A 24,025-nucleotide genomic window follows, 5' to 3' on the forward strand; every position below is an offset into this window, starting at 1 on the left:
CTTACAGGCTTGAATAGATCCTCTTCCCCTCACCGGTAGAGAATAAGGGCAATGTTTTGCCACCCTTAATCATGCGAGTAACCCCTTGCTACTTGAATAGTTCCAGTGGTGTTCAATGGGGCTGTTTGGTCTGAATAAGGATGGTGGAATCTGGTCCAATGGGACTATTAATGGAATAAGTGATTAATGATTAAAGAGATCAGGATCTGGTTCCAAATAAACTTCATACAGGCCCACCAACAGCTCTTAGGTGGTACCAGATGCCATTTGTTCCTTCACACTAGGCCTCTTGAGGCCTCTCTTATTACCAATCCATGATGCATCTGGTTCACCATCCCCCTGCTAAATTTAAGCACTGCATATTTTTGTGGTGGGGATCCAAATGCTTCTGCATGTTGAGCCACTGCACCTGATTTCTTGCGGCAAAGCGGAGTGCTTATGCGCTGCTCATTTTTTATTTCATGCAATTATTAAAATGTTCCATTTGCATACAGCAGACTGTGAAAGGAGCCTGCAGTGGCAGTTCTTGCAATATTTCACTATTGACTTTTTCAAGGACCTGCTGGCTGAGGAAATGATTGTGGAACTGGACTACAAACCAACACTTAAGAAACATGATCATGATTTGTCCCTCGTCAGGAGTTCAGCCATTCTTTTAACAGGAGGAATATCTGTGCCAGTATAGTCACAGTTCCACGATTGTGTTTATACAGTGTGCTGAGGTAGGCTCATTAAATCAACTGTCTAGATAGCCAGTTCATAAATACTGTCATGCATTGGCATTGTTTTCACCCACTCTAACAGTGATAGGTCAGCTGCTGGGTACCCACATAGAGCTGGGGTTGAAGGGATGATTTTGGATGCATTACGCTACATCCTATTTAACTGTACAAGGCAAGAGCTGTCTCAGGCTATGAACAACAGGGGTGGACAGGAGTCAGAATTTCAGTCCCTGATTTCTGAGATCCAGACCCAGGCTAAGGTTTTTCTTCCCTCTGTTGTTAGTACGGTGCAGCCTTATGGTAACACTAAGACCATGGGACAAAGATGCCCAGGGAACAAGTAAAACTGAAATAAAAAGGTTAGTGCAATACAATAGGTGAAACTCTTTCTTCAATCAGTTGCCTCCCCAAACTCCACTTCTGCAAGGATGGCCATAAAGAAATGAGTTGTGGTTTCTCTTTTCTAATAGTGAAAAAGACCTTTTTTTGTCCCAACCCCTGGATTCCCTAGTGAGTTATGCGTTGGATGCATTGTCACTGCTACACAACTTATAAAGAGAAATATTACAGATGGGCTTGATCTTCAGGCGTGTTGAGAGTCCAGAAGTCCAGTTGCCATATCTAAATTAGGAAAACAGGATTTCAAGACACCTGTTAGTTAAGGCATTTTGACTAATGTGGTCAGGGAAGCCTTAGCAAGCTATGTTTAAAGGCAGGATGCCCATGACCAGCTAATATATTCTTAAACATAATTTGTCTTGTCTATGCTAGACAGGAAGCAAAGACCTGTTAGTTAAAATGTTTTGGCCAGCATGTTGGCCACAAACTATTTTTCTAGTCCAGACACAAGTGCATACTTTGGGTACATGCTCCCTCTGAAAACTATCCCTGATGTTATAAATAGTTTAAATCAGTAGCCACATTATCTACTGTAACACCTTCTTATCGCTATAGAAGAAATTCAAGATGGCGGTACGCTACCCCATCATTTAAGATGTCAGGGTGGCACTTGGGGAAGTTTCACAGAATAAATATAACAGTTTGAGGGGATCATTGCCAGAGATTCTGGAGCATCTGCCTCTTGAGTCAGAGTATGGGGAAATCAGACAGAGGATTACTAATCCTCGATTGTCCAACCCATAAGATGAGCAGAGTTTTAAACCATATTTGTGACTTCAAGCCATGGCCCATGTTGTGGGTGGCCCTGGCAGTACTGTAATTCCCAGGAGAGAGTCTGCTGAGCCAGGTGACAAATCAGGTATTCCTCCTGGGGTTCTGAAGTAGCATGCACCAGAGCAACTGCTCTGCAAGCCTTTGAAGGGTGTAGCTTCATCTTCCCAAAGCCAGTGTAGATTCCAGGCTGCTCTGCAGTGCTCTGTGGTACAGACTATCCCTACTACACTAGCATCTTTGATGGAGCTACAAAGGGCCACTTGAGAGCCCTGTGCTGTACCAGCACTGGGGGAATTCTCCCCTGGCACCTCAATGTCCTTTATGCACTTCCAGAATGATGTATACGGGCTGGGAGATGTAAATAACATCACTTTTACTGGACTATCACAGTGCTGTAGAGGAATGTGAGATGGAAAAATGGCCCTCCACTATGGTTTTTGTTTGTTTTTTGTTTTTTCCAACGTGGTGAATGAAGATGGGTTGTCAGTTGTTAAATTAGTGTGTGCTGACTGAAATCCCGGCCCCAAGTTGAAGACAATGGGACCAGGGTTTCACTGTTTTAAATACAGCACTCTGATGCTTTACTTGCTAAAATGTCTGCTATTTGTAATTCAAGTTCCTGGAATAAATTTGCCAGTTACTTGCCTGGAATATTTGTCACTGTTACAGCTATACATTATTTATTGCTAAACTTATTTACAGTCTCTCTGCTTGTAAAGGAAGCAGCATGAGAGCTAAGAACATTATAGTGGGCTGTTATTAGACAAGAACAGAATCTTGGAGTTCCTTTTATGCTCACAGTATCAAAAGTCATAGGTTAAGTATTTGTAGTGCAGTAACCCATCTAGGCTGATCCAGTATCTGTTCTATTCCACAGAAGCTCCCAATGACAAGTGTATCTTCTATAATGCTAGCTAAGGAGCAGTTTTGTCCATTTTTGCTATTGGGGGAGGATTGTGGTGAAGGGATGGATTATAAAACTGTTACATCTCTGCAAGTCAGCACAGCTGAAGTCCTTGCACTCCCTGGAATGTAGGAATTCCCTTCCAGCACAAGACTCTCCTAAGGCTTCTGTTTCCCCCAGCTCCACACTGACCAACAGGGGGAGTTATAGAAGTGAGAGTGCACATAACTCACTGGTCAGGGTATGTTATCCACCTGCTCTGTGCCCAATCCACAGAGGATGTTAATGTGTTACGGCAGTGGTTCTCAAACGTTTGTTCTGGTGACCCCTTTCACATAGCAAGCCTCTGAGTGCGACCCCCTGCAATAAATTAAAAATACGTTTTAATATATTTAACACCATGATAAATGCTGGCGGCAAAGCAGGGTTTGAGGTGGAGGCTGACAGCTCACGACCCCCCCCATGTAATAACCTCGTGACCCCCTTAGGGGTCCTGACCCCCAGTTTGAGAACCCCTGTGTTAAGGAGAGTCTTTGATTAGCTCAAGCTATGGAGACTTATGCTTTTAATTTTGGAGGTCCCCAGTTCAATCCACAGGGTCAGCAAAGATGGCAGCTGTCATGCATGCTTCATCCTGTGCACCAATATGCTTCAGAAGGAGACCTGTGGCAAAATTGCACCTGAAACTCCTCCTGGAGCATGGTGGCTCTGCATAGCTCTCAAGATCCTGGGTTTTTGCTGCCTAATCAAGTCTCCTGAGCCAGGGTCTCAGCTGGTGTAAATCAGCAATACTCCACAGAAATCAGTGCAATTTTGCAACTTTACACCCACTGAGAATCTGGCCCTGTGTGTTTGAATTATACTACATGAGACGAACATGTTGACTTGGTTATAGATATAACATGTGCGTATCATTTAGAAATAGCCCGGAGATGTCGATTTCAGCTCTGGGTATAAGTTTTTCCAAAGATTGATCCCAAATTATGGTTTATGCCTATCTCTAGTTTCAATAAACCTAACTTTTAAAAAAATCCTCTTGAGTTCTTCTAACATTGCCGGGGGGGGAGGAACCAGGGCAGAGAGATCCTAATGGCCAAGGTTAGGATTTTTCCTTAAACAGAACACAATGAAAACTGTCAGCTCAGTTACTTGGCAAATTGTGAGTTGAGTCAGCTAGTCCTGAGTTCTAATCCTGCCTCTGCCACCTATGGCCTTGGACATATCCCATTGCCTTTTGGTCTTTTCCCTCATCTGTAAAATGGAGGTGATATTTGCCCAGGAAAAGTGAAAGAATCTAGGATTTAAGAATTTAAGAGGTCTGTTGAATCACTCTGAATCTGAATCACTTGGTGCGGACCAGTGTCGGATATTGGACTGGATGGGCCTCAGGTCTGATCCACCATGGCAATTCCCATGTTCCTAATCGAGGCTCAGAGCCCCATTGTGCTAGACACTGTATAGAAAAGTAACAGATGACAGTCCCTGCCCCCAGAAGTGCCTATGTTTTCCAATATGATGAATTTGGGCTCCTCAGCATCCTAAGGGGTCTTTTAATGCAGCCTGGTTTTCAGAAAGTAATGAGCATCCATCCTATGAAAATCAGGCCCCCAAAATACTTAGGCCCAGATTTTCAAAAGCAACTAGTGAAGAACCTGATGCTGATTATCTTTGTGGCGTAATAAACAAATACTACTACAACACACTACTGAAGCTAGAGACAATTCTTTATTTAAATGTATGTAATTAAAATGGACAAACATATTTGAGCTCGGAGACTTGATTCCCAGTTTGCTTAGATGTACCTACACTAGCTCGGCTCGAGTGTCTAAAAATAGCCGTGTGGCCAAGTTAGCACAGGCAGTTGGTCGGGCTAGCCACTCCAGTACCTACCCACTTGGACCTGCAGATGAGTACTCAGACAGCTAGTCTGAGCCGCCACCCCTGAAACCCCAGGCCACGCTGCTTTTTTTTTTTTTAGCATGCTAGCTTCAGCAGAGCTAGCACAGATATGGGTACATCTATGCAAGCTGTGAGTCACATCTCCCAGCTGAAATGTAGATGCTGCCTTATAGTGTCCACCACTCTAATTTCAACCATTCTAGCTATGGCTACAAAACCATTGTGAACACTCCCTCTAAGACTGCAGGATGGTGGTATGGGCAGTATAGTCAGTTGTTTCTTACGTGTGGCTTCATGTTATATTATACAGTAGAACTGGAAATATTTGGTGTTCATTAATTTTTGCCACTTCTGCTGATTTATTTTTTTTTAAATCTGCAAAAATGGGCATATAGTGACTATTTCCAGCAACATTGCTCCCCAGAACAGTCCAGCCACAAGCAAGACAACAACCAAATGTATGTCTGTGGGCTGCCTCTATTGTATGTTAAACTACAGGCTCGAAAATGAACCGTTGTTCTTTAGCCCCATTTATCTCCATGCTTTTGGAAGTTGTTGCTTTCCCCAGAATGGAATGGGGAGACCTGACAGGAAGGGGAAGAAAGATGGCTGGTAAGAGAAATTATCCTTTTTGTGGGATGAAATCCTCTTTGGAAAAAGACCAAGCCACGTTATTAATGAATTGCGTTGTGTATGTTGTTTTGAGGTCATCGATGTCAGGTGACCTATGCAGACAGTGTGGCTCTTTGTCTCCCTCTGTTGGCTGTAGTGATGTTTGTGACTGCTACTGCCTTAAAGAAAATGGCCTTTGTCCTTTCCCTCAAGCAGTAGAGGTTTATAGAGGTCCTAGGTTCAGTCCCCACAGATGAGCTGTGGAAGGGGTTGTTCCAATAGTGTTAGAGATAAAGGAGCAAGAGTGGATGAAATTGGCTCTAAGTCAGGGTTCAGTTCCTAATATATCCCTCTAACTCCTTCTGAAGTCGGTGGGATTTGACCCTTAAACCCAAACTGACTTCAGCGGCGCTACAGCACCAATGTACACCAGCTGAGGATCTCTGGCCCTGTGTTTTCTTTTTGTTTTCATGCTCCTCAGTGCTATCTGGCTTTGACCAAGGCCAAAAGGAGGAATAACAAAAGCCTCCAGTAAAGATGCTCATTTGGTGTTTCTTGCTTGGATGAAGAAAGTGCTGAAAAACCTCATAGGAAAATCTTTGTTTGTGTGATTTCCATACCAAAGAACTGGGAACACTCAACCCGAGGAGACCTTTGGAGGTTCACCTATTGCTACATGGGGCAGTTAGAGTACAACACTTTAGAGTGCTCTACAAATCACACCCCCAGAGTCTGAGCTGTTGCTTCCTATAGACAAGCTATAAATCTCACTTATTTTAAATAAGGAAGAATATTAAAGTGTAGAAATCTCTTTCCTTTAAAAAGATAAGAAACTAGAAGATTTCAGCGGTGCAGAAGCATTAACTCATCTCCCTGCAATTCTTCTGCAGTAATTGGCAAGCTATATATACTGCACAGCATTAAATTGGGCACCTAGGTTTAATATCTGCTCAGCCTAATCTCAGATTATATGAATCACTAATGAATATTACTTTGCCTTCTTTCGTGCAGAAAGAATCAATATTGTAATTACAATCTGTTTAATAATGTGCCTTTACCTTTCTTTTAATAGGGCTTGCTAGCTTATTTAGATGCAAACATCTAAGGATTTTTATATTCCCCAAGAGCACTTCCTCTTTTAAATACTTAGTGATACAGTTACTTTAAAGCAATAAGCAGTACAAGCAGAGCTAGCATGAAATTACACTAATCTCCAGAGCTTTGTAGTTATATAAGAACTCTTAGCCTATTCAGTTAATTAATGGAATATTTACAGTAGGTTTTTGAAGTTATTATTTTTAATCAATACAAAGTTCTTTAACTGTCACATGTCTGTGGATTGTTTTGGTTATTTTATCATTAGTTAAGGCCAGAGGAATGAGGGATTTTATGTGCTTTTCTGTGTTTGTAGCTTGGCTGGAGGATGAACAGAAAGTATTGTTTTGGGTGGTTTTTTCTCTTCAATCAAATGTCACTCCGTATTCTTTCTGACACTGCAATTACAAACATATGTGAGCAGCACCAATAATGCATGAGGCTAAATTAACAGTTTATGCCATAAATTTGCTACACCAAATCTTGCAGTTTTCCGGTGTAGGCCTATTCTTTTTGTAATATAGAACCTAGTGCAAGCTGGAAACCTTAGAAAGTGTTCCCATATTATAAAGCATTGCACTGATTTAGAAGCATCTACTTTAAAATATATATATATATTTACTTCCTGTGCTTGGAAAAAGTGCAATATATAGTTTGACTTTTTTTTTCTTCTAATTTTCCTTTTGTATTCAGAGACGGGGACGGGATTCCTGAATTCTATTCCAAGCTCTGACACAGACTACCTTTGGCAAGGGATTTAAACCTCTCTGAATTTTCTTATCCATCTGTAAAATGAAGAACAGAGTTATACAAATGATTGATGGAAAAGATCTGTAATATTAGATCATCTAATCCCCCTTGCTGCCAGCACAGGGACGCTGGGTATAATAACACTGTGCCTCACAAAAGTGTTTAACAAATATTGATGAATTAATTTTCAAATACCTCCAATGAAGAGTGACACAGACATGCAAAGTATTGCTGCTTCCTGCTTTTTCATTCTAGATAAATCACATTAATTAGGTCGGGAAGAATAACAAAATACTAAGACTTGTTTGTATACCTTACAGCTAATGCAAACAAGCTAAATAACAGTGTAGCCGTAGTTCTTTGGATTAGATATTCATTCCCTTCTTGCCCCTTTGCTAGATGGAAACAGAATTCTGGGCCGTGTAAGCCTGCAGCAGCAGAAATGGAGAGACACAGTCTGGGTATTAGTGTAGTTTGTTTACTGATGAAATGTCTGTTCTGTTTCCTCAAACAGAGGTATAACTGCACTGAGGGAACAGTCTCTTGCCAAAAATTAAGGCCTCACTGCTCTGTCCCAAGAAGCAGCTGCTTTGGAATTCTCTGTCTCTCCAGAACTCACACCAAGTTCAAACAAACTGAAGTGCTTAAACTTACTCTGTGCCCCTCTTCTTCCCTCAGCCCTGCATTTTATACCTCGTAAATCCCTCTCCCAAGCCTCCCCTCAGACTCCAGAGGTCTGGAAAAGATGGCTTGGCTGCTTACCCTCTTTTTGTGCATCTGCTCTGCAACACACCTCTCTGAGGGAGCCACTATTTCATGGCATCAGTAGGTCTTTCTATGAGAGCTTCATCCTGGGTGCTTGTATATCAATGGCCCCTGATTGTGCAAGCCACTGGCATCTTTAACCATAACTGCACTGTGCACCGCTGCCATGAACTGTTCATAACTGTTTCTCGTCAGAGGTAGTTGTGCTGCAATCCTAGGAGAACCGATCCTAGAAAAGGGCTTTGGGGATGCCTGCAGAAGTCTGGATTCAGATCAGATTCTAGATCTGATCTGCATGACTTGGGCCTATCTCTCCTCAGCAGGAGCTACTTAGGAGATGCCAGCGGTGTCTCTTCCCATTGAGATTATGGCCTTTTATTTAAATGGGCCTCTTTTTACAAACTAACTTTTCAACTACAATGGTATGAAAATGTTCCATCGAAACTTCTTTATCTTAATGAAAAGTGGCCTTTTTACTAATAAAATAATAATTACAGAAATACTTCACTTAAAAAAAAGGCGTTTTGGTGAAAAAAGTTGTTTTCTGAGGAAATTTTTCTCTCCATTTTTGTCATGACAAATTATTTCCTGCCAACACTATTTTTAGTGCAGCTTTTTAACTCAGGGGAGGAGCCACTGTTAGCAGTGAGAATGTGCTATGTGTGAGGGTCCTGAGGTTCCTCAAGCACAAGGCCAGATAGGAGAAGCCAAGATGGCACTCCTTTAAAGTGACAGCCCTGTCGCTTTCTTGCAGCTGCTGACAGCAGTGTCAGTGAAGAAGTAGTAAAACAGGCAAGGCAAAGATAGAGTTCCATATCCAGACTTTTCCAAAGCTCTAGAGTTGGTATTTTCAACTCTGGCAGAGTAACAAAATAATCTTTTATAAAGCCAGCCCCCCACCTCGCGCTCCCCTGAAGGGTTTTCTTCTGCCTATCTTGGGTGAGTGTGGGGGGAAAATGACTAGAAAAAAATAGGCTCTTGCCCTCCAGAGATGCATTATCAAGGGACTCTCCATAGTTCTCATTCCCTCTCTCAAGCCTCTGACTGTTGTCAGAGGTTCAGCCAGTCTGAAGTTGTGGTATTGGAGCTCTATACGGTTGCGTAGCTGTCTTCAGTCTCTCTTAGCTTAGGAGAAAAAAGGCAGAATTTTTCCTTTCACTTTAGTGGGGGGAAAATCCCCCTTTTTCATATTTTAATCTTGCTTCCCTTTTTATTCATTGGAAAAAGGTGGGGAATACGGTGTACAGATGTGGTCTCCTCACCTCAAAAAAGATATTCTAGCACTAGAAAAGGTTCAGAAAAGGGCAACTAATATGATTAGGGGTTTAGAGAGAGTCCCATACGAGGAAAGATTAAGGAGGCTAGGACTCTTCAGCTTGGAAAAGAGAAGACTAAGGGGGGACATGATAGAGGTATATAAAATCATGAGTGATGTTGAGAAAGTGGATAAGGAAAAGTTATTTACTTATTCCCATAATACAAGAACTAGAGGTCACCAAATGAAATTAATAGGCAGCAGGTTTAAAACAAATAAAAGGAAGTTCTTCTTCACGCAGCGCACAGTCAACTTGTGGAACTCCTTACCTGAGGAGGTTGTGAAGGCTAGGACTATAACAATGTTTAAAAGGGGACTGGATAAATTCATGGTGGCTAAGACATAAATGGCTATTAGCCAGGATGGGTAAGAATGGTGTCCCTAGCCTCTGTTCGTCAGAGGATGGAGATGGATGGCAGGAGAGAGATCACTTGATCATTGCCTGTTAGGTTCACTCCTTCTGGGGCACCTGGCATTGGCCACTGTCGGTAGACAGATACTGGGCTAGATGGACCTTTGGTCTGACCCGGTACGGCCTTTCTTATGTTCTTATGAAAATAAGTGTGTGTTTTTTCCCACAATTTTTAAAATGAAATACTGTTCAAATGAGCCTGATTTACTACGTGATCCAGATCATTCTGAAGAAGTGACCTGTCATCCTCATGCAACCTTGGGGAAGTCATGGTAAATATGTAGGAAACCAGTAGCGGAGTCAGAAAAAGACTCAGAAGCCCAGGAAAAGAACCCAGATTTCCTAAGAGAACAATTCTCCTTAATGGAACAGTCATTTAAAATATTGACCAGAATGCACAAAACCTCTGCATTGGCTGAAGACATGGTACATTTGAAATACGTCTCTTGAAACCTTTGAAAGATGTTGACCGCAGTCAGAAAATAAGTGGTGTCTTTAAAACGCTGGCTAACGTTGTTGAATATCACTTAGCACTTAGACAAAGACAGTGTTTAAAAACATGTTTGCTGGTCATGGTAATCCTTGACCATACTCCATCTGCACTAGATGCTAAGTCGCATTTAACTGTGTTAGTTTACATTTTTAAAAACACACCATTCATTTCTTCAGTATAGACAAAGCTTGTGTAGTCCTTGGGGTCAGTCCTGACTTTGCGGGGGTGGAGTGTGAAGAACACATGGGAAAATCTGAGCATAACATGAGACCTAAACTGACAATCCTTTCATGCCTCTGGCACTTGAAATACTATATTTTTGGTACAGGCTACTGTATATTTTAAACATCTTTTTTTCTCACTTTTAAAACAAGCCAGTCTCATCTGACATTCATCCCACGTTTTTTTTGTTTTTGTTATTTTTTAATGAAACCCTTTATTATACTCTGCACTCTGGAAATCTTGAGGCTCATAAGTCCTTGCTATTGTAATTCCTTCCCTGTGTGACACATGTTGCATCCTATTATAGAAACAAAGGACGCACATGCTCCTTTATCTGTGCTATAGAACCAAGACACCGATGCTCATCATGATGAGTGCAGACAGCAGCAGCCTCCTGCCAATTCTTCTCCTTCCAATTCGTATTCACTTTGTTATGTCTAATTAGAGACCTGGAGTACAAAGAGGCTTAGGACCGCTTTACTTGCAAGCTTCTCTGCCTTTGCCTGATAGTACACCTTTTGTGTGTAACATTTGGGGATTGTTCAGAGGCAGTTTACAGTGACAGACTGCTTTTATACTTTGCTGGCTACTGTCCATTTCATTTCCATTGTGTGTTTATCATATGTTTCAAAGGCAGTTTGCTAAAGGATGAGGACACCCCTAATTTATAGCAGGACTTAAGTGGGGGGGGGAGCTTTATGTTTCTTCCCTCAGATTTCCTTAATGCAGGCTTCAAATAGGCAAGGATACTATAGAAAACTGATAGTGTTTTACTGCATTGTCTCTTTTTTTCCCTGGGAGCTTGCTGGATTTGGATCCAGAAGGGATACATCTGAAATGGTATTGAGTGAGTTGCTTGTCTATTGGTCATCCCAGACCCAACGTGCAAATAAATCAATGTTTTCTAACTGTCAGCCCTACAAACTTAATCTGGGATCTGAGAGTCAAGCTGTCTTCTTTCCTTGTAACATCATCACAGGTCATAGAGATTCTGCGGGCTGTGAATGGCCTCACAGGGACCACCTTGCTGCCTTCAGAGGCATCGTGAAGGTGGAATTCCTTGAATTTCAATAACTCTCTCTGTCAATGCCCATGATGCACTAGGTGTACGCTTATGGGTGTGTTGGTTCTGCTGGGTTACCAGGAGTGAACCGAGTAGAAATAACTTGTTCTTGTCACCAAAGTCCGCTGGTGTGACTCTGAATACATACTGGGGTGTGGAGGGGGGGAGATCTCCTGCAGCTACATCTATATAAAATCAGTGCAATGGAGTGGGGAATCCAGATCCAATTTGTTCAGAAATATGATGCCATTTCTGCAGTTAGTTATCGGGTGAGCCCTACTTTAAATGGAGATTGTAAAATATATTAAAAACTCTGCCGTTTAGAATTTTCAAAGCCTTTTAAGGGCAAAAGGATGCTCCACCTCTCTAGAACTGGGGTGCCATCAGACTTGGAACACTGCCTTCAGATCTGGCTCCCTCATTACCAGAAAGATAGTGACAAATTGTGGGTGCTCAAGGAAGAGCAATGAGAAGGGGCTGGAGGGGTTGATTTTTGTGAGGGGTTCTTAACAGGGTTTGTTTTGGCTGGGATCTAAAAACCTAGGCACAGGTGTCCATGGCAAACCTGCCTGGTTCCATCTCCTTCTTCTCCCTTACCCAGCCCCAATGACTGGAACTGCCATTCTGAACTGCTGGCAACCTGCCTCTCAGGCTTGGTAGGAGCTTCTTATGCTATGGGGCAGGACCACTAAGCGGGCAGGAGAAGTTCTGCCACTTAATGCCACTATCACAAGTGACTGGGACTGATGTGACCTGATATAGGCTTATAAAAGCTAGGAATGGCCTGCCCTTCTGATGGCACTCTAACAGCTATGGGAACAGCCAAAGAAGGCCCCTAATGCAGCAGGGGCAGGGAATGGAGGATGGGACCCCCATACAAATTTCAGAGATTTGGGGCTAGAGATCTTAGTTTTACAAGCTCACCTGGTAGGCTACACAGCATGTTATACGTTCTAGCCCCTTCAGGAAAACTATCACCTTTTTCTTGATATAGTTGGGCTAGCCCTCTACTGAGCTATTGAACAAGTCTATTTTCTTCCTTAAATGAGCAGTTTCCATTTTAGCTTTACTTTCTCTTGGCCACTGAAGTCACTCGCAACTCCGCTATATACCTTGATGAGGTTCCTGTCACGTTCTGTCTGGCAGTGAGCCATGGATCAGGTGTTGCCCTGAATGCCAGGAATACGTTGTCTCAAGGCTTTTGATGAAACCGAGCTTATAGCATTTGAAAGGGTCCGTACACACTACATAATTTTGCCTATAAAGATTGCTTGACACACTTGCAATAGGAAGCAGCAGATCCGGGTATGGACTGGAACCAGAACAGCAGTGTGTTTGTGTAGCTGGGACTTGCATATTGTGTATATTCAGTAAACCCAATCATTTGGCCCTTGCTGTGCTTGGCTGGTTCCTTCATACTGTGTGTGTTATGTAAAGAACAGAAGACACATCTCCCCGCTCCAATCAGCTCAAGAAAGCTTGAGCTGAGGGTTTTTGGTGAAACTCCATCAATCATTAACCCTTCCCCTCCCAAATTTAGCCAGAGGGCAAGCCTGCTTGCCTTCCCTAAGAGGCTGTGCATATCTTACGCAAGATCAGACCAGAAGTTTTACAGTGATACCACCTCAGCCAGCCAACCTGGTCTGTATGGTGGTAGTCATCAGAAATCTACAAAATTAACGTTAACCTGTTTCAGTTGTTAGGCTTTGAGACCTTAGTCCTACATAAGAATGGCCCTACTGAGTCAGACCAAAGGTCCATCTAGCCCAGTATCCTGTCTTCCAACAGTGGCTAGAGGGAATGAACAGAACAGGTTATCATCAAGTGATCCACCCCCTGTCGCTCTCTAGGAAACAGAGACTAGGGACACCATGCCTGCCCATCCTGGCTAATAGCCATTGATGGACCTATCCTCCATTAATGTATCTAGTTCTTTTTTGAACCCTGTTATGGTCTTGGAATTCACAACATCCTCTGGCAAGGAGTTCACAGGTTGACTGTGCACTGTGTGAAGAAATACTTCCTTTTATTTGTTTTAAACCTATTAATTTCATTTGGTGACCCCTAGTTCTTGTGTTATGAGAAGTAGTAAACACTTCCTTATCTACTTTCTCTACACCAGTCATTATTTTATAGACCTCAATCATATCTCCCCTTAGCCATCTCTTTTCCAAGCTGAAAAGTCCCAGTTTTATTAATCTCTCTTCATACAGAAGCTGTTCCATACCCCTAATCATTTTTGTTGCCCTTCTCTGAACCTTTTCCAATTCCAATTTTGAGATGCGGTGACCACATCTGTACACAGTATTCAAGATGTGGGTATACCATGGATTTATATAGAGGCAACATGATATTTTCTGTCCTATTATCTCTCCCTTTTTTAAATATTCCCAGCATTCTGTTTGCTTTTTTTCACTCATGCTGCACATTGAGTGGATGTTTTCAGAGAACTACTCACAATGACTCCAAGATCTCTTTCTTGAGTGGTAACAGCTAATTTAGACCCCATCATTTTATATGTATAGTTGGGATTATGTTTTCCAATGTGCATTACTTTGCATTTATCAACATTGAATTTCATCTGCCATTTTGTTGCCCGGTCACCCAGTTTTGAGAGATCCTTTTGTAGCTCTTCGCTATCTGCCTGGGTCTTAATTATCTTTATTAATTTTGTATCATCTGCAAATTTTAACACCTCACTGTTTACCCCTTTTCCAGATCATTTATGAATATGTTGAATAGGACTGGTCCCAGAACAGACCCCTGGGGAGTACCACTATTTACCCCTCTCCATTCGGAAAACTGATCATTTATACCTACCCTTTGTTTCCTATCTTTTAACCAGTTACCAATCCATGAGAGAAACTTCCCTCTTATCCCATGACAGCTGACTTTGCATAAGAACCTTTGGTGAGGGACCTTGGCTTTCTGAAACTCTAAGAATGCATATCCACTGGATCCCCTTGGTCCACATATTTGTTGACCCCCTCAAAGAATTCTAGTAGATTGGTGAGGCATGATTTCCCTTTACTAAAACCATGTTGACTCTTCCTCGAAAAATTATGTTCATCTATATGTCTTACAATATTGTTCTTTATTATAGTTTCAACCAGTTTTCCCGGTACTGAAGTCAGGCTTACAGGCCTGTAATTGCTGGGATCACCTCTGGAGCCCTTTTTAAAAATTGGCGTCACATTAGCTATCCTCCAGTCATCTGGCACAGAAGCTGATTTAAATGATAGGTTACATACTACAGTTAGTAGTTCTTCAGTTTCACATTTGAGTTCCTTCAGAACTCTTGGATGAATACCATCTGGTCCTGGTGACTTATTGCTGTTCAATTTATCAATTTGTTCCAAAACCTCCTCTAATGACACCTCAGTCTGGGACAGTTGCTCAGATTTGTCACCTAAAAAGAATGGCTCAGGTTAGGGAATTTCCCTCACATCCTCAGCTATGACAACCGGTGCAAAGAATTTATTTAGTTTCTCCATAATGGCCTTATCATCCTTGAGTGCTCCTTTAGCACCTCAATCATCCAGTGGCCCCACTGGTTGTTTAGCGGGCTTTCTACTTCTGATGTACTTACAAAAAGTAATAGCAATTTTTTTTTGTCTTTGGCTTACTGTTCCTCAAATTCTTTTTTGGCCTTCCTAAAATTGTATTTTTACACTTCATTTGCCAGTGTTTATGCTCCTTTCTATTTTCCTCACTAGGATTTAACTTCCACTTTTTAAAGGATGCCCTTTTGCCTCTCCCTGCTTCTTTTACTTTGTTGTTTAGCCATGGTGGCTCTTTTTTGGTTCTCTTACTATTTTTATTAATTTGGGATGTACATTTAAGTTGAGCCTCTATTATGGTGTCTTTAAAAAGTTTCCATGTGGCTTGCAGAGATTTCACTTTTGGTACTGTACCCTTTAATTTCTGTTTAACTAACCTCCTCATTTTTATGTAGTTCCCCTTTCTGAAATTAAATTCTACAATGTTGAGCCACTGTGGTGTTTTCCTGCCACGGGGATATTAAATTTAGTTAAATTATGGTCACTATGACCAAGCAGTCCAGCTATATTCACCTCTTGGACCAGATCCTGTGCTCCACTTAGGACTAAATCAGGAATTGTCAAGAAACTTTATCTCTGCATCCTGTCCTGAAGTGACATGTACCCAGTCAATATGGGGATAATTGAAATCCCCCATTATTATTATTGAGATTTTTATTTTAAGAAACTCTCTAATCTCCCTGAGCACTTCACAGTCACTATCACCGTCCTGGTCAGATGGTCTGTAATATAGCCTTACACTATATTATTATTATTAGAGTATGGAATTTCTATCCATGGAGATTCTATGATACAGTTTGATTCATTTACGATTTTTTATTTCATTTGATTCTACGCTTTCTTTCAAATATAGTGCCACTCTCCCATCAGCACGACCTATTCTATTAACTAACAGCCTAAATTTGGCCTCCAGGACCTCTCTCCTATCCTTCCCTATGTCATTGGTACCTACGTGTACTACGACCACCGGCTCCTCCCCAGCACTACGCATAAATTTATCTAAATGTAGTCACCATGCAGTTCTCCCGGTCATCACAAACCCAGCTGTCTATGTTTCTAATGATCGAATCACCCATTACAAATACCTGTCTCTTTCTAATAACTGGAGTTCCCTCCCCAGGAGAGGTATCTTCAGTCCGAGAGGATACCACAACATCATCTGGAAGGAGGGTCCCAGCTATGGGATTGTTTCCCTCTGATCCAGTTAGATGCTCTCCTTCCCTGGGACTTTCATCCTCCTTAACTGCACAGAGGCTATCAGACCAGGGGTAGGACTGTTCTACTGTGTCCCGGAAAGTCTCATCTGTGTACCTCTGTCTCCCTCAGCTCCTCCAATTCAGTGACTCTGGTCTCCAAAGCCCGTATGTGGTCTCTGAGGGCCAGGAGCTCCTTGCACCAAATGCACACATACACCACCTGCCCACAGGGCAGGTAATCATACATGCTGCATTGGGTGCAATAAACTGGGTAGCCCCCACTCTGTTGCTGGACTTCTGCCTGCATTATCTTTTTACTCCTGCAGCTGGTTCCTTTGTTGTTCTTTTTGTTTATATCAAGGGGGTGTTTTGGGCTTTTAAGTTTAAAGAATGTTTAGTTCTAGCCCCTGCTTCCACTCCCCCTTTAGACTCCCTCACAAATAAGAACATAAGAAAGGCCGTACCGGGTCAGACCAAAGGTCCATCTAGCCCAGTATCTGTCTACCGACAGTGGCCAATGCCAGGTGCCCCAGAGGGAGTGAATCTAACAGGCAATGATCAAGTGATCTCTCTCCTGCCATCCATCTCCATCCTCTGACGAACAGAGGCTAGGGACACCATTCTTACCCATCCTAGCTAATAGCCATTTATGGACTTAGCCACCATGAATTTATCCAGTCCCCTTTTAAACATTGTTATAGTCCTAGCCTTCACAACCTCCTCAGGTAAGGAGTTCCACAAGTTGACTGTGCACTGCGTGAAGAAGAACTTCCTTTTATTTGTTTTAAACCTGCTGCCTATTAATTTCATTTGGTGACCCCTAGTTCTTGTATTAGGGGAATAAGTAAATAACTTTTCCTTATCCACTTTCTCAACATCACTCATGATTTTATATACCTCTATCATGTCCCCCCTTAGTCTTCTCTTTTCCAAGCTGAAGAGTCCTAGCCTCCTTAATCTTTCCTCGTATGGGACCCTCTCTAAACCCCTAATCATTTTAGTTGCCCTTTTCTGAACCTTTTCTAGTGCTAGAATATCTTTTTTGAGGTGAGGAGACCACATCTGTACACAGTATTCGAGATGTGGGCGTACCATGGATTTATATAAGGGCAATAATATATTCTCAGTCTTATTCTCTATCCCCTTTTTAATGATTCCCCTGTTAGCCGCTCCTGTTGACTAGCTCCTCTGGTCACTTAGGAGCAGGCTTTTTAAAGCCCTGGTCTCCCTGAGTAACCCCGCCCCTTGGTTAAGGGTCGATAGGTGCTAAAAGGCTTAGGGATCACAGCCTCGTTAAGAAGCTCTCAGCCTTGCCTAGCAGGCTGCTAGGCTCAGCACACACGGTCAGCACACGGTCCCCCAAACACGGTCCTATTCTAATTAATACAGCATTCGGGATCTCTTTCTGGGGATTCTCCTCTGAAACGTGCGTCATGGTAGCAAGGGTCCTCTGTGAGGCCATCATTATCTGGTAATTAACTTTGTTGATACGTGTTAAAAGCACAGTTGACTTTGAAGCAAGAAGCTTAAGCTAACCGATACAATCAGTTCTCTCTCAGGATAATGTCATCGGTGCTGTAAAAACCCTTTGATTTATAAACTATCTTGGCTGCACAGCTAAATTAAATAAAGGCAGTGCCCTGTGCTTGCTGTGCTGCACTGTAAATAAATCAGTGTGCAGTCACTGTGATAAGAGAACACTCTTCCCTCTTCCCCTAGCATGCTCTGTTCTGCACCTGATTTTGCAACCTGGGTAACTATCCACTCTAAGCAAAATTCTGGGCCAGATCAGCCCCTCCAAGGAAAAATCCTCAAGCAGAGGCTCCGAAAACTCCACCAGGTTCTCCCTCCTGCAAGGGATAGAGATTCAGAGGAGCCAGTGGGCATCCATGGTGACATAAGGGTCTACTTGTGTAGAGTCACTTGCAGGATGGATGGGTACAGAGGGAGGATGGCACAGTGGTTAGAGCATTAGAGTGGGACTTGTGAGAACTTGTTTAAGTTCCTGCCTCTGCCACAGATTTCTCATGTGGCCTTGGGCGAGTCACTTTGGGTCCATCTACAAGGCAAGGAGAAACTTGCAGCAGTGATTCTTGGAGTCCGGGGCTATAGACTTGGACTCACTCTCCGATGATAAAAATAGCTGTGTAGATGCTCAGGCTCTGAGGCCCAAGGAGGGCTAGCCGAGTCAGTAGATCTGGGTTCTGAGAGTCGCTGTGGTGGGTTTCCACTTGTCATGTAGCGGTACCCTTAGTCTCTCTGTGCCTCTGCTTTCACATCTTTAAGATGGGGATAAATTAACAGCACTTTCCTACCTCACAGCAGGGTGGCAGGATAAGAACATTAAAGATTGTGACATGCTCAGATATTCTGCTAAAGGAGGCCATAGTACTGCCTGAGAATAGATTTAGTGACGGTCGGCAAGAACTGCAGTTGGAAAAATTGGGAGTGTTGTACCAGATCGAATGCCAGGTTTGGGTTGGTTTTTCTGTGGCTTGGCCTCTTTAAAAATCAACAAGTCCCAGAGACCTCCGCAGAGCACAGGGCCATTTTATCCAGCTAGAACTCATGTTCCTCATAACTTAACCAAGGACCTGTAATCAAACTTAACATTTTCCCTGCCTGCTTAATATTAAATGAATACAAGTGAAAAATGCAAAAGTAAAGCCTGCTCTTGAATGCAAGGAAATGCAATCAAAGAAATTGAGGGAATGGTTTAAACAAACACTTAACAGTGGGGAAAGTCTGGGGTCTGATTCTGCTCTTCCTTTACACTGGAGTAACTCCACAGAAGACAATGGAGTCACATTGGTGTCAAACCAGCGCTGTGCGAGAAGAGAATCATGCCCTCAGATTCTGGAAGCAAACAAAAAGATTTGTTCAGAGAGCAGCATTGAAAAACAAGCGCTGCGTAAAAAAATCAAAATGTTAATTTAATATCAAATCTATCTCTACAACAACTGGCTATTGATTTTATACACACACTCAGGAGTGAACATTTGCTGCACTGATAAAAATTTTCCAAAACATACTTACTCCATCAAGCTGAAAGTCTCAAGCGTCAAGGCTCCTGTTTCTGAGCTGTGTTTGAAAAGCATGAATCTTTAAGGAACAGCCAAGCATTGACGTGGAACATAAGCAGAAGCCCTGAAACCTCAAATGACCAGCTGGCTGGATTTAAATAAACTTTATAAAGCTTCTCTTCAGCTCCCAGTAAACAAGGAACCTGAACAGATAAATATTCCACAAGCAGCATCTTTATTGCCATAGCTATAGTTCTTAGCTTTCTCAGTCATACCTGTGTTTAAATTGGGGTGGGGAAAAGGACAAGCAGTGTTGTATATGCAAGCTGGTTGAAATTTTTTTCCCCTGTATGGGAAATTTTGACTGCACGGAAAAGCTGAAACTATTTGACTGAACCAATTTTGAGACCTTTTCCACTCCGCTGATCCAGAACACCGTGTCCAGTTCTGGGGGAACACGTCATCCAGTTCTCTGGAATCCAAAAAACTCAGTTCAGCCCCAGCTCCTCACTCAGGTTACTTTGTTAAGCATGTAACAGCTCTTTGCCTATGCTGGCCAGGCCCAGATGCAGGCGGGGGTTAGGTACAGGGTGATACCACGGCTCCAATTTACGTTATACATCTCTCCTAGCTACTAACATCTATACTTGCATTAAAGAGCAATCACTTCGCAGAGGGTGTATGGACCAATCACTTTGCAGATTGCATAAGGCAAGCTTATCAATTCAGGGTGCTTCTCCTAAGTTTGTTTACAGTGAAAATACCCCACAATAGTAAGCTTAGTTAGTTTCTGCCTCCCTTATTTACTACAAATATTCTCAATAGTTTGTTGTTTAAGTAATTACTTGTTTGGGCTTGGTCAACAGTTTCTTGTTCAGGCATGTCTTGACTTAACTTGGGCCTGCAAGCCAGCCCTACAGCCAAACCTTTGGTTTGGAATCATAGAATAATAGAATATTAGGGTTGGAAGAGACCTCAGGAGGTCATCTAGTCCAACCGCCTGCTCAAAGCAGGACCAATCCCCAACTAAATCATCCCAGCCAGGGCTTTGTCAAGCTGGGCCTTAAAAACCTCTAAGGAAGGAGATTCCACCACCTCCCTAGGTAACCCATTCCAGTGCTTCTCCACCCTCTTAATGAAAGTGTTTCCTAATCTCCAACCTAGACCTCCCGTACTGCAACTTGAGACCATTGCTCCTTGTTCTGTCATCAGCCACCACTGAGAACAGCCTAGCTCCATCCTCTTTGGAACCCCCGTCAGGTAGTTGAAGGCAGCTATCAAATCTGTGAACTTGCTGAGGGTGCAATTCATCCCATCATCCAGATCATTAATAACTCCTGGGGCACTCTGCTTGATACCGGCTGCCAACTAGATATTGAGCCGTTGATCACTACCCATTGAGCCTGACAATCTAGCCAGCTTTCTATCCACCTAATAGTCCATTCATCCAATCCATACTTCTTTAACTTGCTGGAAAGAATACTGTGGGAGTCTATATCAAAACTTTTGCTAAAGTCCAGATATATCACATCCACCACTTTCCCCATATCCACAGAGCCAGTTATCTCATCATAGAAGGCACTCAGGTTGGTCAGGCATGACTTGCCCTTGGTGAATCTGTGTTAACTGTTCCTGTTCACCTTCCTCTCCTCCAAATGCTTCAAAATGGATTCCTTGAGGACCTGCTCCATGATTTTGCCAGGGACTGAGGTGAGGATGTAGTTCCCCGGGTTCTCTTTCTTCCCTTTTTTAAATATGGGCACTAGATTTGTCTTTTTCCAATCATCCAGGACCTCCCCTGATCGCCATGAATTTTCAAAGATAATGGCCAATGACTCTGCAATCACATCAGCCAACTCCCTCAGCACCCTTGGACGCATTAGATCTGCATGTCCAGCTCTTCTAAATAGTCCTTAACCTGTTCTTTCACCACTGAGGGCTGCTCACCTCCTCCCCATATTGTGTTGCCAAGTGCAGCAGTCTGGGAGCTGACCTTGTCTGTGAAGACCGAAGCAAAAAAAGCTTGGAGTCCTTCAGCTTTTTCCACATCATCTGTCACTGTGTTGCCTCCCGCATTCAGTAAGGGTCCCATGCTTTCCCTGACCTTTTTCTTGTTGCTAACATACCTGTAGAAACCCTTCTTGTTACTCTTCACATCCCTTGCTACCTGCAACTCCAATTGTGCCTTGGACTTCCTGATTACACCCCTGCATGCTCTAGCAATATTTTTAAACTCCTCCCTAGTTGTCTGTCCAAGTTTCCACTTCATGTAAGCTTCCTTTCTGAGTTTAAGCTAGCCGAAAATTTCACTGTTAAGCCAAGCTGGTCACCTGCCATATTTGCTATTCTTTCTGCACATCGGGATGGTTTGTTTCTGCACCCTCAATAAGGATTCTTTAAAATACAGCCAGCTTTCCTGGACTCCTTTCCCCCTCATATTAGCCTCCCGGGGATCCTGCCCACCAGTTCCCTGAGGGAGTCTAAATCTGCTTTTCCAAAGTCCATGGTCCGTATTTTGCTACTCTCCTTTCTCTCTTTTATCAGGATCCTGAACTCAACTATCTCATGGTCACTGCTGCCCAGGTTGCCACCCACTTCTACTTCCCCTACCAATTCTTCCCTGCTTGTGAGCATCAGGTCAAGAGGAGCACGCCCCCCCAGTTGGTTCCTCCAGCACTTGTTACCAGGAAGTTGTCCCCAACACTCTCCAAAAACTTCCTGGATTGTCTGTGCACTGCTGTATTGCTCTCCCAGCAGATGTCAGGGTGATTGAAGGCCCCTATTAGAACCAGGGCCTGTGATCTGGAAACTTCAGTTAGTTGCCAAAGACTCATCTACCTCATCCTTCTGATCCAGTGGCCTATTGCACACGCCCACCATGACATCACCCTTGTTGCTCTCGCCTCTAAACTTAACCCAAAGACTCTCGACAGGCTTTTCTCCAGTTTCATACTGGAGCTCTGAGCAATCATACCACTCTCTTACATACAATGCAACTCCTCCACTGCAGGAAATACCACTGCAGTGCTTCATGGGAGTTGTAGTTGGGGGCATCTAATATTTCTCTGTGGGCCAGATTCCCTAGCCAATCTCCTAACCTGTGGTGCGTTGCTGCCTGTCAACATTTTCCTGTGGAAGTTCTGCAAAAATTAGTAATTTCGTTTTCATTGAAATGTTCTGCTGACAATTTTGACTCTTCAACAAAAAAAATGCAAACCCCAAAATATTTCAGCCGAAACCTAAATATTTTTATTCCAAAATGCCTCTGTGGGACCTCTTAGGAGTAGCAGCTCAGAGGCCTCATGCTCCCATTCTGCTGTATAGCCCGGGCTCCTCTGTGCACCTCATGGCAGAGTTGGACCTTAGGTTCCAGTGCTTGTTTAGGCTTTGTTAATCTCTGGCTTGCTTACTGTGAGACCTCTGGCTTTGTGTGTGCTGAGCATGTTGCTGGCCAGGAGTGTATTTGTCATGGGGGTGGAGATATTTGCTGAAGACTGTGGTTCAGGCAGGGCTAGAACCTCCCTTTAGACCAGCCCTGGGAAATGGGTGGCACATAAGCTTCACCTCCACGTGTGTCATGGTGACTCGTTGAATTTCTTCCTTGCTTCGTCTTTGCCTTCAGCAGGCAGTTACTTAGTGATGGTCTGCACTAGCAGCAACTCCCTACATCCCTTCCCCTCCATGCTAGCCTAGTTGTTCCCACCCACTGGGGGGGGTGAGGGTGGAGCCATGGCTCTGCCCTTTCTTCACTCCTCCCACGTCACCCACTCCGGGGAGCAAGTAGGCGATTCTACTTGCTTGATTCTATGTACCCGGACCACAGGTTACCCAGGTAGCACTCTGAGGGTATGTCTGCAGGGCATCTGGGAGTGCAAGTGCTGAGCAAACTTGGGACTTCTAAGTTCACATCCACAGTGTCCATATGGGGATATGGCAGCACAGGACTTTGATGTACTCCCCTTTAGCCCAAACTGTGGGCAGTGTAGACATGCCCTTAGTTTCCTGAGTCCTCAGCCCTTTCTGTAGGGAAGGGGAGATTGAGGAAGTAGCATTTAAATATTCCGTATATACTCATCAATTAGCCCATTCGTTTATAAGCTGTATGACCCTTTCATAAGCCAACCCTATATTTCAGGGTTTGGCAAAAATTGGCTCCTGGCCCATTAGGGTAAGCCACTGGCGTGTTGGGACATTTTGTTTACCTGGAGCATCTGGGCACGGAGCCCCTCAGCTCCCTGTGGCCATGGTTTGCTGTTCCCAGCCAAGAGGAGCTGCGGGAAGTGGCGCCACTTCCCGCAGCTCCCCTTGGCTGGGAACGGCAAACCACAGCCACAGGGATCTGAGGGGCTCCCTGCCTGCAGACGCTCCAGGTAAACAAAGCAACAATATCTTAGATATTCAGCTCAATAATTATGGAGTTTTAAATCATCAAATTGTGGTGTAGACCCATTTATAAGCCGACCCCCGCTCTTTGATGCTTCACCTTTTTACCAAAAATATTCGGCTTATGAATGAGTATATGCGGTACTCGTAATTAACCTGTTCAGGCAAACCAGTTGCAGCAATCCACTTTGGGAAGAAGGCAAACAAACATGACCCAAAGGAACACACCACCAAGATGGAAAGCAGGGCCCAGCAGATGAATTTGCCTTTGGTTTGTCACGCACATGCCTTCATTCTTCATCCCTTTCAGGCTGGGAGATCCCTGTTATCTCCTCAGGCTCTGTGAATTTTTTTTTTCCTTCAGTAACCAAGACAGGTGATTATAAACACCCGTTAGTCTTTTAAAAAAAAAATACAGGATTATTAGTTCAAGTATAT

At 43.3% G+C, this 24,025-nt stretch overlaps 1 long non-coding RNA gene across 3 annotated transcripts in view; it reads left to right on the plus strand.

Moving 5' to 3' along the window:
• The window catches only part of LOC123378328, a 161,160-nt gene that overhangs the window by 52,038 nt on the left and 85,097 nt on the right, over window positions 1-24,025 (plus strand). The window contains exon 5 of one of the 3 annotated variants that reach the window (XR_006582561.1): window positions 557-786. The exons of the other annotated variants lie outside the window; for them this stretch is intronic. This is a non-coding gene — a long non-coding RNA (uncharacterized LOC123378328). Of the gene's footprint in view, window positions 1-556; window positions 787-24,025 lie in introns of those variants that run through there. 3 annotated transcript variants of the gene reach the window in all.

The sequence above is a fragment of the Mauremys mutica genome, chromosome 10 (assembly GCF_020497125.1).
Source record: "Mauremys mutica isolate MM-2020 ecotype Southern chromosome 10, ASM2049712v1, whole genome shotgun sequence".
NCBI classification, from domain to species: domain Eukaryota; kingdom Metazoa; phylum Chordata; order Testudines; family Geoemydidae; genus Mauremys; species Mauremys mutica.